This window comes from Rutidosis leptorrhynchoides, chromosome 6, assembly GCF_046630445.1.
Source record: "Rutidosis leptorrhynchoides isolate AG116_Rl617_1_P2 chromosome 6, CSIRO_AGI_Rlap_v1, whole genome shotgun sequence".
NCBI classification, from domain to species: domain Eukaryota; kingdom Viridiplantae; phylum Streptophyta; class Magnoliopsida; order Asterales; family Asteraceae; genus Rutidosis; species Rutidosis leptorrhynchoides.
In genome coordinates this window covers 393,729,581-393,749,075 of record NC_092338.1, presented here as the reverse complement: position 1 = coordinate 393,749,075, position 19,495 = coordinate 393,729,581, and positions in this window count along the sequence as shown.

Here is a 19,495-nt window from a genome sequence, read left to right as displayed (position 1 = left end):
TAACCCATTGCGTAAAATAGTGTGATGACCCGGAAATTTCTGACCAAATTTAAACTTAATCTTTTTATGATTTAATGTTTCCGACATGATAAGCAATGAATTTTGACAAGTTTTAAAACTTTTGAAAATGATTTTTTTTATATATAACGGTTGACCATCCTGTTTGTACAACGATTCACGAACGTTATAACATGTATTATATACATATTTTAATAAATATAAGAGTTTTCGATATATACGGAATCATGCGAATAATATTTATATACGAAATGATTAAAAATTTACTATTAAACGATGCTATTTCAAATTAAATTTTTTACGTATTAAGTCATTTTATTTTTATGATATAATTTTTGTATTTTTTTTTTAAGAAACGAAGTTAAATTAATAATGTACAATTTGTAAAGCACAACGTACAACGTGTAGCTTAAATAGTTGAATTTAAATTAATTCATTTACTATTCACATGAAAACGACATGATAGAAATTATTAATTATAAGTTACATAGAATACCCCTGAAGTATTTAATAAATACGACTTTTTAAAATTTAATATTCGATTTACGTATTATATTAATATATATAATACGTCGACAAACAACGAGACAAAGGTTTATGAGCTGGATCCTCCAGCCATGCGATCGCATGGCCAAGGAGGCTAAACCCCATGCGTGTAGTGACCCGAACTTTTCCATGTTTATATATATTAATTGAGATTGATATTTACATGATTAAATGTTTCCAACATGTTAAGCAATCAAACTTGTTAAGACTTGATTAATTGAAATATGTTTCATATAGACAATTGACCACCCAAGTTGACCGGTGATTCACGAACGTTAAAACTTGTAAAAACTATATGATGACATATATATGGATACATATATAGTTAACATGATACTATGATAAGTAAACATATCATTAAGTATATTAACAATGAACTACATATGTAAAAACAAGACTACTAACTTAATGATTTTTAAACGAGACATATATGTAACGATTATCGTTGTAAAGACGTTTAATGTATATATATCATATTAAGAGATATTCATACATGATAATATCATGATAATATAATAATTTAAAATCTCATTTGATATTATAAACATTGGGTTAACAACATTTAACAAGATCGTTAACCTAAAGGTTTCAAAACAACACTTACATGTAACGACTAACGATGACTTAACGAATCAGTTAAAATGTATATACATGTAGTATTTTAATATGTATTTATACACTTTTGGAAGACTTCAATACACTTATCAAAATACTTCTACTTAACAAAAATGCTTACAATTACATCCTCGTTCAGTTTCATCAACAATTCTACTCGTATGCACCCGTATTCGTACTCGTACAATACACAGCTTTTAGATGTATGTACTATTGGTATACACACTCAAATGATCAGCTCTTAGCAGCCCATGTGAGTCACCTAACACATGTGGGAACCATCATTTGGCAACTAGCATGAAATATCTCATAAAATTACAAAAATATGAGTAATCATTCATGACTTATTTACATGAAAACAAAATTACATATCCTTTATATCTAATCCATACACCAACGACCAAAAACACCTACAAACACTTTCATTCTTCAATTTTATTCATCTAATTGATCTCTCTCAAGTTCTATCTTCAAGTTCTAAGTGTTCTTCATATATTCTACAAGTTCTAGTTACTTAAAATCAAGAATACTTTCAAGTTTGCTAGCTCACTTCCAATCTTGTAAGGTGATCATCCAACCTCAAGAAATCTTTGTTTCTTACAGTAGGTTATCATTCTAATACAAGGTAATAATCATATTCAAACTTTGGTTCAATTTCTATAACTATAACAATCTTATTTCAAGTGATGATCTTACTTGAACTTGTTTTCGTGTCATGATTCTGCTTCAAGAACTTCGAGCCATCCAAGGATCCATTGAAGCTAGATCCATTTTTCTCTTTTCCAGTAGGTTTATCCAAGGAACTTAAGGTAGTAATGATGTTCATAACATCATTCGATTCATACATATAAAGCTATCTTATTCGAAGGTTTAAACTTGTAATCACTAGAACATAGTTTAGTTAATTCTAAACTTGTTCGCAAACAAAAGTTAATCCTTCTAACTTGACTTTTAAAATCAACTAAACACATGTTCTATATCTATATGATATGCTAACTTAATGATTTAAAACCTGGAAACACGAAAAACACCGTAAAACCGGATTTACGCCGTCGTAGTAACACCGCGGGCTGTTTTGGGTTAGTTAATTAAAAACTATGATAAACTTTGATTTAAAAGTTGTTATTCTGAGAAAATGATTGTTATTATGAACATGAAACTATATTCAAAAATTATGGTTAAACTCAAAGTGGAAGTATGTTTTTTCTAAAATGGTCATCTAGACGTCGTTCTTTCGACTGAAATGACTACCTTTACAAAAACGACTTGTAACTTATTTTTCTGACTATAAACCTATACTTTTTCTGTTTAGATTCATAAAATAGAGTTCAATATGAAACCATAGCAATTTGATTCACTCAAAACGGATTTAAAATGAAGAAGTTATGGGTAAAACAAGATTGGATAATTTTTCTCATTTTAGCTACGTGAAAATTGGTAACAAATCTATTCCAACCATAACTTAATCAACTTGTATTGTATATTATGTAATCTTGAGATACCATAGACACGTATACAATGTTTCGACCTATCATGTCGACACATCTATATATGTTTCGGAACAACCATAGACACTCTATATGTGAATGTTGGAGTTAGCTATACAGGGTTGAGGTTGATTCCAAAATATATATAGTTTGAGTTGTGATCAATACTGAGATACGTATACACTGGGTCGTGGATTGATTCAAGATAATATTTATCGATTTATTTCTGTACATCTAACTGTAGACAACTAGTTGTAGGTTACTAACGAGGACAGCTGACTTAATAAACTTAAAACATCAAAATATATTAAAAGTGTTGTAAATATATTTTGAACATACTTTGATATATATGTATATATTGTTATAGGTTCGTGAATCAACCAGTGGCCAAGTCTTACTTCCCGATGAAGTAAAAAATCTGTGAAAGTGAGTTATAGTCCCACTTTTAAAATCTAATATTTTTGGGATGAGAATACATGCAGGTTTTATAAATGATTTACAAAATAGACACAAGTACGTGAAACTACATTCTATGGTTGAATTATCAAAATCGAATATGCCCCTTTTTATTAAGTCTGGTAATCTAAGAATTAGGGAACAGACACCCTAATTGACGCGAATCCTAAAGATAGATCTATCGGGCCCAACAAGCCCCATCCAAAGTACCGGATGCTTTAGTACTTCGAAATTTATATCATATCCGAAGGGTGTCCCGGAATGATGGGGATATTCTTATATATGCATCTTGTTAATGTCGGTTACCAGGTGTTCACCATATGAATGATTTTTATCTCTATGTATGGGATGTGTATTGAAATATGAAATCTTATGGTCTATTATTATGATTTGATATATATAGGTTAAACCTATAACTCACCAACATTTTTGTTGACGTTTTAAGCATGTTTATTCTCAGGTGATTATTAAGAGCTTCCGCTATCGCATACTTAAATAAGGACGAGATTTGGAGTCCATGCTTGTATGATATTGTGTAAAAACTGCATTCAAGAAACTTATTTTGTTGTAACATATTTGTATTGTAAACCATTATGTAATGGTCGTGTGTAAACAGGATATTTTAGATTATCATTATTTGATAATCTACGTAAAGCTTTTTAAACCTTTATTGATGAAATAAAGGTTATGGTTTGTTTTAAAATGAATGCAGTCTTTGAAAAACGTCTCATATAGAGGTCAAAACCTCGCAACGAAATCAATTAATATGGAACGTTTTTAATCAATAAGAACGGGACATTTCAATGCGATCGCATGGGGTACTTTTTCAGGTATGATTGCTATAAATTGCAGTTTTTGGCTCGAGATAATCACACACATACACAAATATAGATATACTCCGTAATATTATTATTTATTATTATTATTATTATTATTATTATTATTATTATTATTATTATTATTAATAAGATTATTATTAATCTTATTATTTTTATTATTAGTGTTATTATTTTTGCGATACAAAAATAATAATGTACATAAAATATTACGACGGAGTGCTGTCCAAGTAATTTTCAAAACGTGTTTCCAAGCGAGCTAGAGCTAAGGAAAATATGGGTTATTGCCAAGGAAATTATGGGTAATGTTCGAGGGTATTTTTGTGAATCAAACCTCGTGTTTATCATCTCCGATGCGTCTACGTGCTTTTCTACAATATTGTATATCAATATTAAACAGTGAGTTTCATAAGATCCCTTTTACTCTCTACATTTTTGGGCTGAGAATACATGCAAATGCTTTATTAACCGATATACAATATTTATATGCGTGAGTTTCATAAGATCCCTTTTACTCTCTACATTTTTGGGCTGAGAATACATGCAAATGCTTTATTAACCGATATACAATATTTATATGTGTGAGTTTCATTGATCCCTTTTTAATTGCTTTTGCAATATATTTTTGGGCTGAGAATACATGCTCTTTATTTTACACGCAATGGATACAAGTACATACTAAATTCTACACTGAGTTTGAACCGAAAATCCCTTAGCTTTGGTAACTAGTAACTGCCAGTTATAAGAACTGGTGGGCTCGAGTAGTAGTATATGGATCCATAGGGCTTGATATCCCCGTCCGAGCTAGAGCACTAGCCTTTTAACGGATGTATGCTATTTGAGAAGCGTACACGTTGGTTTGCGTGTATTATTAAGATGATTATACAAAGGGTACAAATTATATATACGTTAAAGTTTAGTTACCAGGGTGCTCAATTTCGTAGAATATTTTGATAAACGTTTCGGATGAAACAACTGTAATCTTGTGATCCACCTTTATATACAGATTATGAGCAACATTAAAACTATGAACTCACCAACCTTTGTGTTGACACTTGTTAGCATGTTTATTCTCAGGTTTCCTAGAAGTCTTCCGCTGTTTGCTTAGATGTTAAACAAGCTATGTGCATGGAGTCTTACATGACATATTTTTCAAGGAGACGTTGCATTTACCAAATCATCACCATGTATCTTATTTTGACTGCATTGTCAACAGAAATGATGTTGTAAACTATTATATACGGTGATTGTCTATATGTAGAAATCATCAGATGTCGAAAACCTTTGATTTAAATATTCATTTATGGTGTGCCTTTTCAAAAGAATGCAATGTTTACAAAACGTATCATATAGAGGTCAAATACCTCGCAATGAAATCAATGAATGACGTGTTCGTCCATATGGATTTGGAGCGATCGTCATAGTTGGTATCAGAGCGTTGGTCCTAGCGAATCAGGTCTTGCATGAATGTGTCTAACTGATAGTTGTTAAGATGCATTAGTAAGTCTGGACTTCGACCGTGTCTGCAAGTTAAAAGTTTTGCTTATCATTTCTTGTCGAAAATTACATGCTTATCATTCTTAAGTCTAGACACGTTTTCCTGCATTTATTGCATAAATAGTGTATAGACAAAAATTCATATCTTAGCGTATCTGTTACTGTAAACTTTTCCTGATATCTTCCGAAAATTTCTCCGTGATTTATGGAATTTGGTATTATATATGTAAATTATGTATTGAAGAATACCAAACTAAATTCTATAATCTAATTCATATCAAAAATCATCTCCCTATTTATACAAGATGGATCCCGTATCTAGTTCAAACTCTGACAGCTATTCCGATATGGATATTCACCTGAATTCCGAAGACAGTGTAACCGGAATGGATCAACCAATTAGCCATCATCTATTCTGGATGAATTGGGGATGGGTTCGTAGCCTACTTAATTATTGGAGACAAGAAGAAGGTGATCCCTTTCACCCACCACATTGCCCTCTTGGCGAAGAACCTGAAGCACTTACTGGCGAACCTGTTCGAGACACCATTTTCTCTCTCATTTCCAGAGTATCTCGTCACGATAATATACTATCTCAAATTCTGGATCTTATTCATCCGCTCGTCCGAACCGCCAATCATCCCGGTGTAGTAGAAGAAGTCAACGAGCTTCGTGCTCGGGTAGTGGCTTTGGAGAATATGGTGCAAAGGTTACAAACACCAGCAGCATCACTGGAACAGTACCACCGACAACAACACCAACAGTACCATTACCACCACCAACAACATCCGCATCGCAAACCTCAACTTCACAATCTGTTCCACGAGCATCAACGTCATACACACCGTAGTTACCAAGAAATACCAGCAACAATAACCGATGAAGTTTTAACTCATTTCTCCTGAAGAAATTTTATGTATATTTAATATATATGAATTTTGAAATCAAAATAAATCTTTTCGTACTAAGCTATTACGTGTGAATCTTAACTGGTAGGTACTACTCGGTTAGTTCATATTACTAATATGCAATGATGTACATCCTTCCTTAACAACTTAACCATTGTTAACTACAATCTTTGTTTCAACTTAATGAATTCCATTTCATAATAAACCAAGTTTATTATTCAAATACATAATTGATTTTACATTTTCATTTTCGATATACTCGAAACTTCCCAGAAAACATCATTTTTACCTTGCGAAGTTAGCAAGAGTTCCATAAGCACCAACATGATTCACTGAGGAAATATCAATAAAACTGAATAACGAAGTATTGATTACATTAGTAAAATACTCCACGAAGATTATGAAATCTTTAATGTTTTAGAGATTATTCATTTCTAATCCAACAAAAAAAAAATTAAATGAGCTTAATATGATATTAACTCATTAAATCTGTGTTACATCTGAAGAAAATATACATACATATATTTTCATAAAGACGGTAATAAAAATTCTTTTGTACAAAGTATTAATTGTGAAATCTTTAACGGGTAGGTAATACCCGGGAAATATATAAGTTCGCAATTAATATGTTACACTGTACATTCTTCAACTTTGATTCAAAAATTATTAACAATGCTCACAACGATATACAATCATTTTCATACAAATTCAATTACATATTCTGATATTGACGGATCAGAATCTAAGTCATAACTCTGAACCTGTGACATCATTCTTAGATCTCTACATCTTTCAAATCTATACTTTGACTTCAAAAATGTGAAAGATCCTTTAGCATTGTTATTACTGAAAATAATCTTGCCATCCTTTTAAAAGTATCCAGTTTTATCACACTTTCAACCAGTCAACTTTGACTTTTCAGATTAACCTTATTGTAACCTTGACATATACGTTTTTGTTACCGGGAAACCTTTTATGTTCCACCACATTAGCAGTAAATTTACCAACAACTTCATTGATCCTTGACCTTCCGAAAAATCCTTATACTCATTGAAACCCTATCATGTACTCATCCACATCTTATAACGGTAATTGCCATACCAACTACCGGGAATTAGCAATCAGTATTTTGAATCTTGCAGCATTTTATACGACAACAGTTATATATGGATAACAACTATCTTCTAGACTTACATACTTCGAAGGTGAAGTTTCGGAAAAACATCCCAAACTATGAACTAGTTCTCTAAAATTGGAACAATGCTGATGAAGCAGCAAAAATGGTAAACGACTTTAACAGTCAAAAGTTTGATGATAAATAATAGTATGGTGGTAAAACTGAGAAAAAGAGAAGGTTTGGAACTGAAAAACGGATTGAGCAGACCATGAAGGAGGCTGTGGACAAATCACGAAGACTAAATCTACCTTCAAAGAATCCAAATGATTCAGTATCTGCTGAAGCCATTAACGAATACCTTGCTTCCGAATCTAAACCCTTGCGGACAATATTCTTCATCATCCTCTGATATTAGAAATTCTAAGATATCATCGAATCTTTCATTATAAATATCCTCCATATTTCTGGAGATAATTTCATAATCATTCGTATCGAAAATCAATTTTCTCCTTGCGATATCTGTGTTATATCATAAAAGAAACTATTTTAGCTTCTAAATTCTGAAACTTTCAAGTTTAAAATATGAATATTTTGAAAGTGGTGTTGGGAGCTGAAGCATGAGTTAGTATAATATAATGACACTTGATCAACGTGATTATATTACAGTAAGTCATGCTAAGTTTCTAATGGAACGTGATAAAGGTTCTCAGATCATACCCTCATCATGAACCATGTTACATAACTCTTTCATTCTATTTAACCTCTAAACAGATCAAGAAAATATTTTTCTTGATGATTCGGTCTTTTCCAGATATTCTGATAATTTGACAAATCAATATCGTGCCATTACAATTTCTTTCTTAGAACATTAACTATGTTCATTCCGAAATGAATAGCTACGAATTCTGGACCATTATTCGCTTAACTTAAGGTCGGGAAGAGAAAACGAAAGCATGAAGCTCCGAAATATAATGGAGAATATAAAGCCCGATAACAATCCCGAAATTACAAACCGTGTATATCAATGCGTATAGCAATATAAAGACACGGGAGAATGAAAAACACTATAACCCCAAGGTAATGGTAGAAGAAAATAACTTCCTCTGGCGGTAGATGAAAAAGAAGAATGACAGATATGAAAGTTAGGAGTATATCAAGAATCAGAACTGGATGAAGCATTTCACAATCTTTTGAATATATGAAATGAGGAAGAAGATATAGGAGTGGTGAAAATAATGAAACGGAAGAGGTCAATTTATAGCGAAATATCAGACATAGCAATTGTGGCAGATTACACATTTAATCAAAGAAAATCCTAATTTCTGCAAATTCCGAAGAATCAAATCTTATTTAGATTATGAAGATTTTCTATTCCTTAAATTCTGAAAATCAATCGTTACTACGTCAAGAGATAAGACGAATCTCTATTCTCCATTTCATTCTATTACGATAACTTCTCTCATACGCTTCGAGTAATTGGATTATTTTATCCATATTATTCAAACATAGATAAAACTTTATTATCAACTCATATTCGTCATTAAAACATTTTTATTGTTAGCCATGACGACCTCACTCAAATTTCGGGACGAAATTTCTTTAACGGGTAGGTACTGTGATGACCCGGAAATTTCTGACCAAATTTAAACTTAATCTTTTTATGATTTAATGTTTCTGACATGATAAGCAATGAATTTTGACAAGTTTTAAAACTTTTGAAAATGATTTTTTTTATATATAACGGTTGACCATCCTATTTGTACAACGATTCACGAACGTTATAACATGTATTATATACATATTTTAATAAATATAAGAGTTTTCGATATATACGGAATCATGCGAATAATATTTATATACGAAATGAATAAAAATTTACTATTAAACGAAGCTATTTCAAATTAAATTTTTTAGGTATTAAGTCATTTTATTTTTATGATATAATTTTTGTATTTTTTTTTTAAGAAACGAAGTTAAATTAATAATGTACAATTTGTAAAGCACAACGTACAACGTGTAGCTTAAATAGTTGAATTTAAATTAATTCATTTACTATTCACATGAAAACGACATGATAGAAATTATTAATTATAAGTTACATAGAATACCACTGAAGTATTTAATAAATACGACTTTTTAAAATTTAATATTCGATTTACGTATTATATTAATATATATAATACGTCGACAAAGGTTTATGAGCTGGATCCTCCAGCCATGCGATCGCATGGCCAAGGAGGCTAAACCCCATGCGATCGCATGGGGTACTTTTTCAGGTATGATTGCTATAAATTGCAGTTTTTGGCTCGAGATAATCACACACATACACAAATATAGATATACTCCGTAATATTATTATTATTATTTATTATTATTATTATTATTATTATTATTATTATTATTATTATTATTATTATTATTAATAAGATTATTATTAATCTTATTATTTTTATTATTAGTGTTATTATTTTTGCGATACAAAAATAATAATGTACATAAAATATTACGACGGAGTGCTGTCCAAGTAATTTTCAAAACGTGTTTCCAAGCGAGCTAGAGCTATGGAAAATATGGGTTATTGCCAAGGAAATTATGGGTAATGTTCGAGGGTATTTTTGTGAATCAAACCTCGTGTTTATCATCTCCGATGCGTCTACGTGCTTTTCTACAATATTGTATATCAATATTAAACAGTGAGTTTCATAAGATCCCTTTTACTCTCTACATTTTTGGGCTGAGAATACATGCAAATGCTTTATTAACCGATATACAATATTTATATGCGTGAGTTTCATAAGATCCCTTTTACTCTCTACATTTTTGGGCTGAGAATACATGCAAATGCTTTATTAACCGATATACAATATTTATATGCGTGAGTTTCATAAGATCCCTTTTACTCTCTACATTTTTGGGCTGAGAATACATGCAAATGCTTTATTAACCGATATACAATATTTATATGCGTGAGTTTCATTGATCCCTTTTTAATTGCTTTTGCAATATATTTTTGGGCTGAGAATACATGCTCTTTATTTTACACGCAATGGATACAAGTACATACTAAATTCTACACTGAGTTTGAACCGAAAATTCCTTAGCTTTGGTAACTAGTAACTGCCAGTTATAAGAACTGGTGGGCGCGAGTAGTAGTATATGGATCCATAGGGCTTGATATCCCCGTCCGAGCTAGAGCACTAGCCTTTTAACGGATGTATGCTATTTGAGAAGCGTACACGTTGGTTTGCGTGTATTATTAAGATGATTATACAAAGGGTACAAATTATATATACGTTAAAGTTTAGTTACCAGGGTGCTCAATTTTGTAGAATATTTTGATAAACGTTTCGGATGAAACAACTGTAATCTTGTGATCCACCTTTATATACAGATTATGAGCAACATTAAAACTATGAACTCACCAACCTTTGTGTTGACACTTGTTAGCATGTTTATTCTCAGGTTTCCTAGAAGTCTTCCGCTGTTTGCTTAGATGTTAAACAAGCTATGTGCATGGAGTCTTACATGACATATTTTTCAAGGAGACGTTGCATTTACCAAATCATCACCATGTATCTTATTTTGACTGCATTGTCAACAGAAATGATGTTGTAAACTATTATATACGGTGATTGTCTATATGTAGAAATCATCAGATGTCGAAAACCTTTGATTTAAATATTCATTTATGGTGTGCCTTTTCAAAAGAATGCAATGTTTACAAAACATATCATATAGAGGTCAAATACCTCGCAATGAAATCAATGAATGACGTGTTCGTCCATATGGATTTGGAGCGATCGTCACAAATAGCATTTGGGTTCCCTGCAATATATGCGTCAAAGTAAACACATCGTAACTTATGGATTTCCCAATGTGATATCCCCCATCTTTCGAACGAAAGCCTTTTATAAACCAAGGCATTCTTGGAACGTTCTTCGAATGTCTTACAAACTGATCTCGCCTTAAATAGTTGTGCCGAAGAATTCTGACCGACTCTAGACAAGATTTCATCAATCATGTCTCCGGGTAGGTCTCTTAAAATATTGGGTTGTCTATCCATTTTGTGTTTTTATACTGTAAAATAGACAAGAGTTAGATTCATAAAAAAAATACTTATTAATACAAGCAATTTTTACATATATCATAAAGCATAAGCACACTATATTACATATATTACACCACACGAATACAACTATCTTATTCCGACTCGCTTGTTTCTTCTTCTTTGGTTTTGGTTCGTTTTGCCAAGTTTCTAGGGATATATGATGTTCCCCTAATACGAGCCGTCGTAATCCACATTGGTTTAGAAAAACCTGGTGGTTTAGAGGTTCCCGGGTCATTGTTACAACTTAAGGACTTCGGGGGTTGACGATACATATAAAGTTCATCGGGGTTGGAATTAGATTTCTCTATTTTTATGCCCTTTCCCTTATTATTTTCTTTTGCCTTTTTAAATTCAGTTGGGGTAATTTCTATAACATCATCGGAATTCTCGTCGGAATCCGATTCATCGGAGAATTGGTAATCCTCCCAATATTTTGCTTCCTTGGCGGAAACACCATTGACCATAATTAACCTTGGTCGGTTGGTTGAGGATTTTCTTTTACTTAACCGTTTTATTATTTCCCCCACCGGTTCTATTTCTTCATCCGGTTCCGATTCTTCTTCCGGTTCCGACTCTTCTTCCGGTTCCTCTTCGGGAACTTGTGAATCAGTCCACGAATCATTCCAATTTACATTTGACTCTTCATTATTATTAGGTGAGTCAATGGGACTTGTTCTAGAGGTAGACATCTATCACATAATATCAAACGCGTTAAGAGATTAATATATCACATAATATTCACATGTTAAAAATATATAGTTTCCAACAAAATTTGTTAAGCAATCATTTTTCAAGTAAACACGGTCGAAGTCCAGACTCACTAATGCATCCTAACAAACTCGATAAGACACACTAATGCAAAATTCTGGTTCTCTAAGACCAACGCTCGGATACCAACTGAAATGTCCCGTTCTTATTGATTAAAAACGTTCCATATTAATTGATTTCGTTGCGAGGTTTTGACCTCTATATGAGACGTTTTTCAAAGACTGCATTCATTTTTAAAACAAACCATAACCTTTATTTCATAAATAAAGGTTTAAAAAACTTTACGTAGATTATCAAATAATGATAATCTAAAATATCCTGTTTACACACGACCATTACATAATGGTTTACAATACAAATATGTTACATCGAACTCAGTTTCTTGAATGCAGTTTTTACACAATATTATACAAACATGGACTCCAAATCTTGTCCTTATTTTAGTATGCAACAGCGGAAGCTCTTAATATTCACCTGAGAATAAACATGCTTTAAACGTCAACAAAAATGTTGGTGAGTTATAGGTTTAACCTATATATAACAAATCGTAACAATAGACCACAAGATTTCATATTTCAATACACATCCCATACATAGAGATAAAAATCATTCATATGGTGAACACCTGGTAACCGACATTAACAAGATGCATATATAAGAATATCCCCATCATTCCGGGACACCCTTCGGATATGATATAAATTTCGAAGTACTAAAGCATCCGGTACTTTGGATGGGGTTTGTTAGGCCCAATAGATCTATCTTTAGGATTCGCGTCAATTAGGGTGTCTGTTCCCTAATTCTTAGATTACCAGACTTAATAAAAAGGGGCATATTCGATTTCGATAATTCAACCATAGAATGTAGTTTCACGTACTTGTGTCTATTTTGTAAATCATTTATAAAACCTGCATGTATTCTCATCCCAAAAATATTAGATTTTAAAAGTGGGACTATAACTCACTTTCACAGATTTTTACTTCGTCGGGAAGTAAGACTTGGCCACTGGTTGATTCACGAACCTATAACAATATATACATATATATCAAAGTATGTTCAAAATATATTTACAACACTTTTAATATATTTTGATGTTTTAAGTTTATTAAGTCAGCTGTCCTCGTTAGTAACCTACAACTAGTTGTCCACAGTTAGATGTACAGAAATAAATCGATAAATATTATCTTGAATCAATCCACGACCCAGTGTATACGTATCTCAGTATTGATCACAACTCAAACTATATATATTTTGGAATCAACCTCAACCCTGTATAGCTAACTCCAACATTCACATATAGAGTGTCTATGGTTGTTCCGAAATATATATAGATGTGTCGAAATGATAGGTCGAAACATTGTATACGTGTCTATGGTATCTCAAGATTACATAATATACAATACAAGTTGATTAAGTTATGGTTGGAATAGATTTGTTACCAATTTTCACGTAGCTAAAATGAGAAAAATTATCCAATCTTGTTTTACCCATAACTTCTTCATTTTAAATCCGTTTTGAGTGAATCAAATTGCTATGGTTTCATATTGAACTCTATTTTATGAATCTAAACAGAAAAAGTATAGGTTTATAGTCGGAAAAATAAGTTACAAGTCGTTTTTGTAAAGGTAGTCATTTCAGTCGAAAGAACGACGTCTAGATGACCATTTTAGAAAACATACTTCCACTTTGAGTTTAACCATAATTTTTGGATATAGTTTCATGTTCATAATAAAAATCATTTTCTCTGAATAACAACTTTTAAATCAAAGTTTATCATAGTTTTTAATTAACTAACCCAAAACAGCCCGCGGTGTTACTACGACGGCGTAAATCCGGTTTTACGGTGTTTTTCGTGTTTCCAGGTTTTAAATCATTAAGTTAGCATATCATATAGATATAGAACATGTGTTTAGTTGATTTTAAAATTCAAGTTAGAAGGATTAACTTTTGTGTGCGAACAAGTTTAGAATTAACTAAACTATGTTCTAGTGATTACAAGTTTAAACCTTCGAATAAGATAGCTTTATATGTATGAATAGAATGATGTTATGAACATCATTACTACCTTAAGTTCCTTGGATAAACCTACTGGAAAAGAGAAAAATGGATCTAGCTTCAATGGATCCTCGGATGGCTCGAAGTTCTTGAAGCAGAATCATGACACGAAAACAAGTTCAGGTAAGATCATCACTTGAAATAAGATTGTTATAGTTATAGAAATTGAACCAAAGTTTGAATATGATTATTACCTTGTATTAGAATGATAACCTACTGTAAGAAACAAAGATTTCTTGAGGTTGGATGATCACCTTACAAGATTGGAAGTGAGCTAGCAAACTTGAAAGTATTCTTGATTTTATGAAGCTAGAACTTTTGGAATTTATGAAGAACACTTAGAACTTGAAGATAGAACTTGAGAGAGATCAATTAGATGAAGAAAATTGAAGAATGAAAGTGTTTGTAGGTGTTTTTGGTCGTTGGTGTATGGATTAGATATAAAGGATATGTAATTTTGTTTTCATGTAAATAAGTCATGAATGATTACTCATATTTTTGTAATTTTATGAGATATTTCATGCTAGTTGCCAAATGATGGTTCCCACATGTTTTAGGTGACTCACATAGGCTGCTAAGAGCTGATCATTGGAGTGTATATACCAATAGTACATACATCTAAAAGCTGTGTATTGTACGAGTACGAATACGGGTGCATACGAGTAGAATTGTTGATGAAACTTAACGAGGATGTAATTGTAAGCATTTTTGTTAAGTAGAAGTATTTTGATAAGTGTATTGAAGTCTTTCAAAAGTGTATAAATACATATTAAAACACTACATGTATATACATTTTAACTGAGTCGTTAAGTCATCGTTAGTCGTTACATGTAAGTGTTGTTTTGAAACCTTTAGGTTAACGATCTTGTTAAATGTTGTTAACCCAATGTTTATAATATCAAATGAGATTTTAAATTATTATATTATCATGATATTATCATGTATGAATATCTCTTAATATGATATATATACATTAAATGTCTTTACAACGATAATCGTTACATATATGTCTCGTTTAAAAATCATTAAGTTAGTAGTCTTGTTTTTACATATGTAGTTCATTATTAATATACTTAATGATATGTTTACTTATCATAGTATCATGTTAACTATATATATATATCCATATATATGTCATCATATAGTTTTTACAAGTTTTAACGTTCGTGAATCACCGGTCAACTTGGGTGGTCAATTGTCTATATGAAACATATTTCAATTAATCAAGTCTTAACAAGTTTGATTGCTTAACATGTTGGAAACATTTAATCATGTAAATATCAATCTCAATTAATATATATAAAGATGGAAAAGTTCGGGTCACTACAGGCTTGACGAGCCTCATTCGGACGGTTCGCTACCGTTAGCGGATGAAATATATTTTCGGGTCTAGTGTATGTTCTAACACTACGCAAAGGGTGCAAAACAGTTAAGTTTGATAATTGGGTGCCCGCGATACAAACAACAACTTTGGAATGCAAATAATTTTGATAATCATCTTATATTGAATCTTGTGGTTCAAAAACAACGTTTACAAACACCTATGATTTCACCAACATTTTTCGTTGACAGTTTTCTATATGTTTCTCAGGTTCATACTTGGCTATTTGATACATGCTTCCGCGTACACTCATACTTGCTTGGAGTCAAGCATACATACATACATACGCTAGTGATAGCACCTTTGGATTCAACTTATCGTTTACATACTTACGCTATTTATAGCAACCGTGATTTTAAACTAATTATGTCGCAAGTTATCTCATTTATAATTTATACTTTTGCAAACTTAAAATTGTTGTCGAACGGTTTTGTAAACTAACTTTGCAAGCATGATTCGTTTCAAAAGAACGCGATATAATTTTGGTCAAACGAGTCTCATATAGGGACTACGACCACGTAACGGGACCTAAGTTAGCGGCGCCGTCAAATGACGATTTTGTCGGGTCGCCACAGATCATTTCTTCCACGAGCCTGCATTGTTTACAAATGTGAATTTAGTAAGAGAAAATAGTCTACATGGTTTAACCAAATCTGACATAACCGAACCAATTTAGCAGTTCAGTAGACGTCCTTATATTTTCACATAAGCGCAATCTTCATATTAGGGGTTATTCATCGTTATTAAACTAAAACAGATCGTGGTTTATGGTTACCTCTTGAAGAGGAGTCGAATATGTACTCCACCCCCCTTCGATGACAATACTTCATCATTGTTCTCTTTAGAAGGTTTGACTAACGTACCCAACAACATAGCACCATCATTGGTTCCTGAAACATCTATTACAACCTACATAGTTCATAATGGAAATTGCAGATATCGTAATTAGTAAGACCAGTCATCGGAAACTAAACTAAGACATCAAATACGGGCACAAAAGAACACATTTATAGCCTCAACCAAACATCGGAGTAATGTTTATCTGTAATAATAAAAATTTGTTATCAGATTTGTAAAGTATAGAGAAATTGTGGGGCAAGAAATCATATATAACTGTATGAATATACATATATTCATAAAAATACTTACCTTTTAAAAATCATAAGTATAACTGTATTTTTAAAATCATATATTCATATATACATCTTCTTTATGATGTATATAATTGTATTCATAAATATTCATAAAAATACTTACCCAAATATAACTACACTAAAATACAATAAGAATCCTGATAAGAACCCTAACAGGATTGATGAAAGCGACAATTATACATTACCCGTGATCCTGATCTACTAATTTATGGAAATCGATCATGAAATTAGTTTGTAATTATGATAAAATCAATTTTATATAAATTCGTTGAACATCATCGATTGATGAAGATTCAAAATTATTAAACAAAAGTTTTGATAACATTAAACAATTTAACAAAGCGTGAAGAAGGATAAGATTCAATTCACCTTTTGATTTTGCGAACCCTAATTGGATGATACTAACCTTGGTTTTGGATGATACTAACCTTGATTTTGCAAACACTGATTACCTGATGTGTTCACAAACCCTATCGACGTTTTCACAAATCCTAAAATTTGTAATTCACAACAAAACACAAATAAGATGCATTCACAAACAATTAACTATCGATTAACAAATGAAATACCATCGATTATTGAATACATATCTTGATAAAACCAAACAATTGAACAAAACGTACAAAATGGAATGGATTAACAGTTACCGATGGTTGGTGAGATACAACAAAATTGATTATTCTCGCAAATCGGTTGAAGTATCCGGATGCTTTACTGATCGTCCTCTGAACATTCGTTGTTTGATTCAAAGGTATCTATGAAGCTATCGCTGAAGTTCAACCTAGCCCGTATTTTCATTAGGCGCCGTTTGTTAAGAGGAGGGTAGTTTAGTCAACAAACAAATGAAATGGGAGAGAGAGACAAATGTTGAGTGATCAAACAATCTAATGGTTGTTATTGAAAGATGGTATTTAATCCAAGGGTCCTTTTTAGTCCATTTAAATTTTTTGGATAATGATTAGCTAAATTAGACTTTGTTATTATATATAAATATAGAATATAGATATAGATATAGATAGATTTGCATCAAGTAACCACTACATAACAAAATTCAAGCATTAGGTTTAAGCTTCATAAAAGTCTTTATAAAACCATGAAGCAACAAGATATATTAACCCAAAATTGAAGACACTATTACCTTGCATCTTAACTTTGCTGGTTTGCATTGAAATATTAATCACCACACTTTGTTAATTAATTTCAAGTAAAGGAACAAGAAATAGTTAAGGGTTGTATCTTGTTTCTAACTTTAAAAATAAATGCATACACAAAAGAGATGATGCATGCTAGCATCGATTGGTCCCCTGTGATGTTAAATATAAATTAAAACACAACATACCTTCCTTACACTAAAGTCAAGATTTAAGTAGTTAATCAAGTTTTATACAAATACAAACAAAAAGGTAAACAAAAAGCTCATTCAAATTAACTAGGAATTAATCATTTAATTACCTTGTTGAAGCCTTGCTAATTCGCAGAACCACACCATCTCTTTTAATTCACAATAGTTAAATAACATTAACACTTGATAATAATTAAATGGTACAAGTTGTTTGGCTACTGATGAGGTTAGGGTGAATTCTATTTCACCTCCTGTTATTAATCCTAAGGAATCTATTGTCGGTGATGATGTGAATAAGATGGATGTTGGTAATAAGTTTATAAGGTCCTCAAAAGCCAAGCAGAAGGTGAAGTTTTCCAAGAATGTTGTCAGGGAAAGAGACGCGCTTGTGGCGGGTTCTTCGGCTTCAAGTGATAAAGGTTTCTTTCAAGATTTGGTGGATCAAGGGGTGATTCCCCCATCGTCGGGCGTTCTTATTAGCGATAAATCCTCCACCTTTTTGACTTATTCTTTTCCGAATCGAAACGGAAAAGGCGTTCGTATCGATAAGATTGACGGGGTGACTTCGCGGCCAGATGAAAGGAACCAAAAGGGTGTCTCTAATGCCGGTTAATTTCGGCATCTTTGGTTAGGTTTGTAGTGTTCATTGTAGGATGTGTGTTTTGCTTGTGTTCTTATTTTTCGTAGTCCTATCCTTTGTCTTTCTAAATGTGTTTGGTTGTGCATGTTTGTCTTTGGCGTTATGATTCAGTTGTGGCTCGGTTAGAGGTATCTAGATCTAGTTCATAAGTTTTTGTTCTAGCAAGTTTTCTTTTAGCGAGCCGTTATGTTTGTTTGGATTGGATGTATCGGTTTTGAGATTCTTTCATTTATTGATGAAAATAACCTAATTTTAATAGTAATCGTTATTTTAGTCAAAAAAAAAAAAAAAAAAAAAAAAAAAAAAAAAAACTTGATAATAATAAGCAAACAATAAATAAAATAGATCTAGGGAATTGAGAGCAAAGGGTGTTTTGTTCGGTTGTCAAGCAGAGAAAGAAAAACATATAAAAGAAGGGATAAGGGTGTGTTGAGAGGTATGCACATGTGTGTGTATTATATTAAATTTAGACAAAGAAACAAATGGGATTTAAGTCTTTAGGGACTAAACACGTGTTCAATAGAAAAAAAGGATAACCTCCTCACAATTTTAACACTGATATTATCT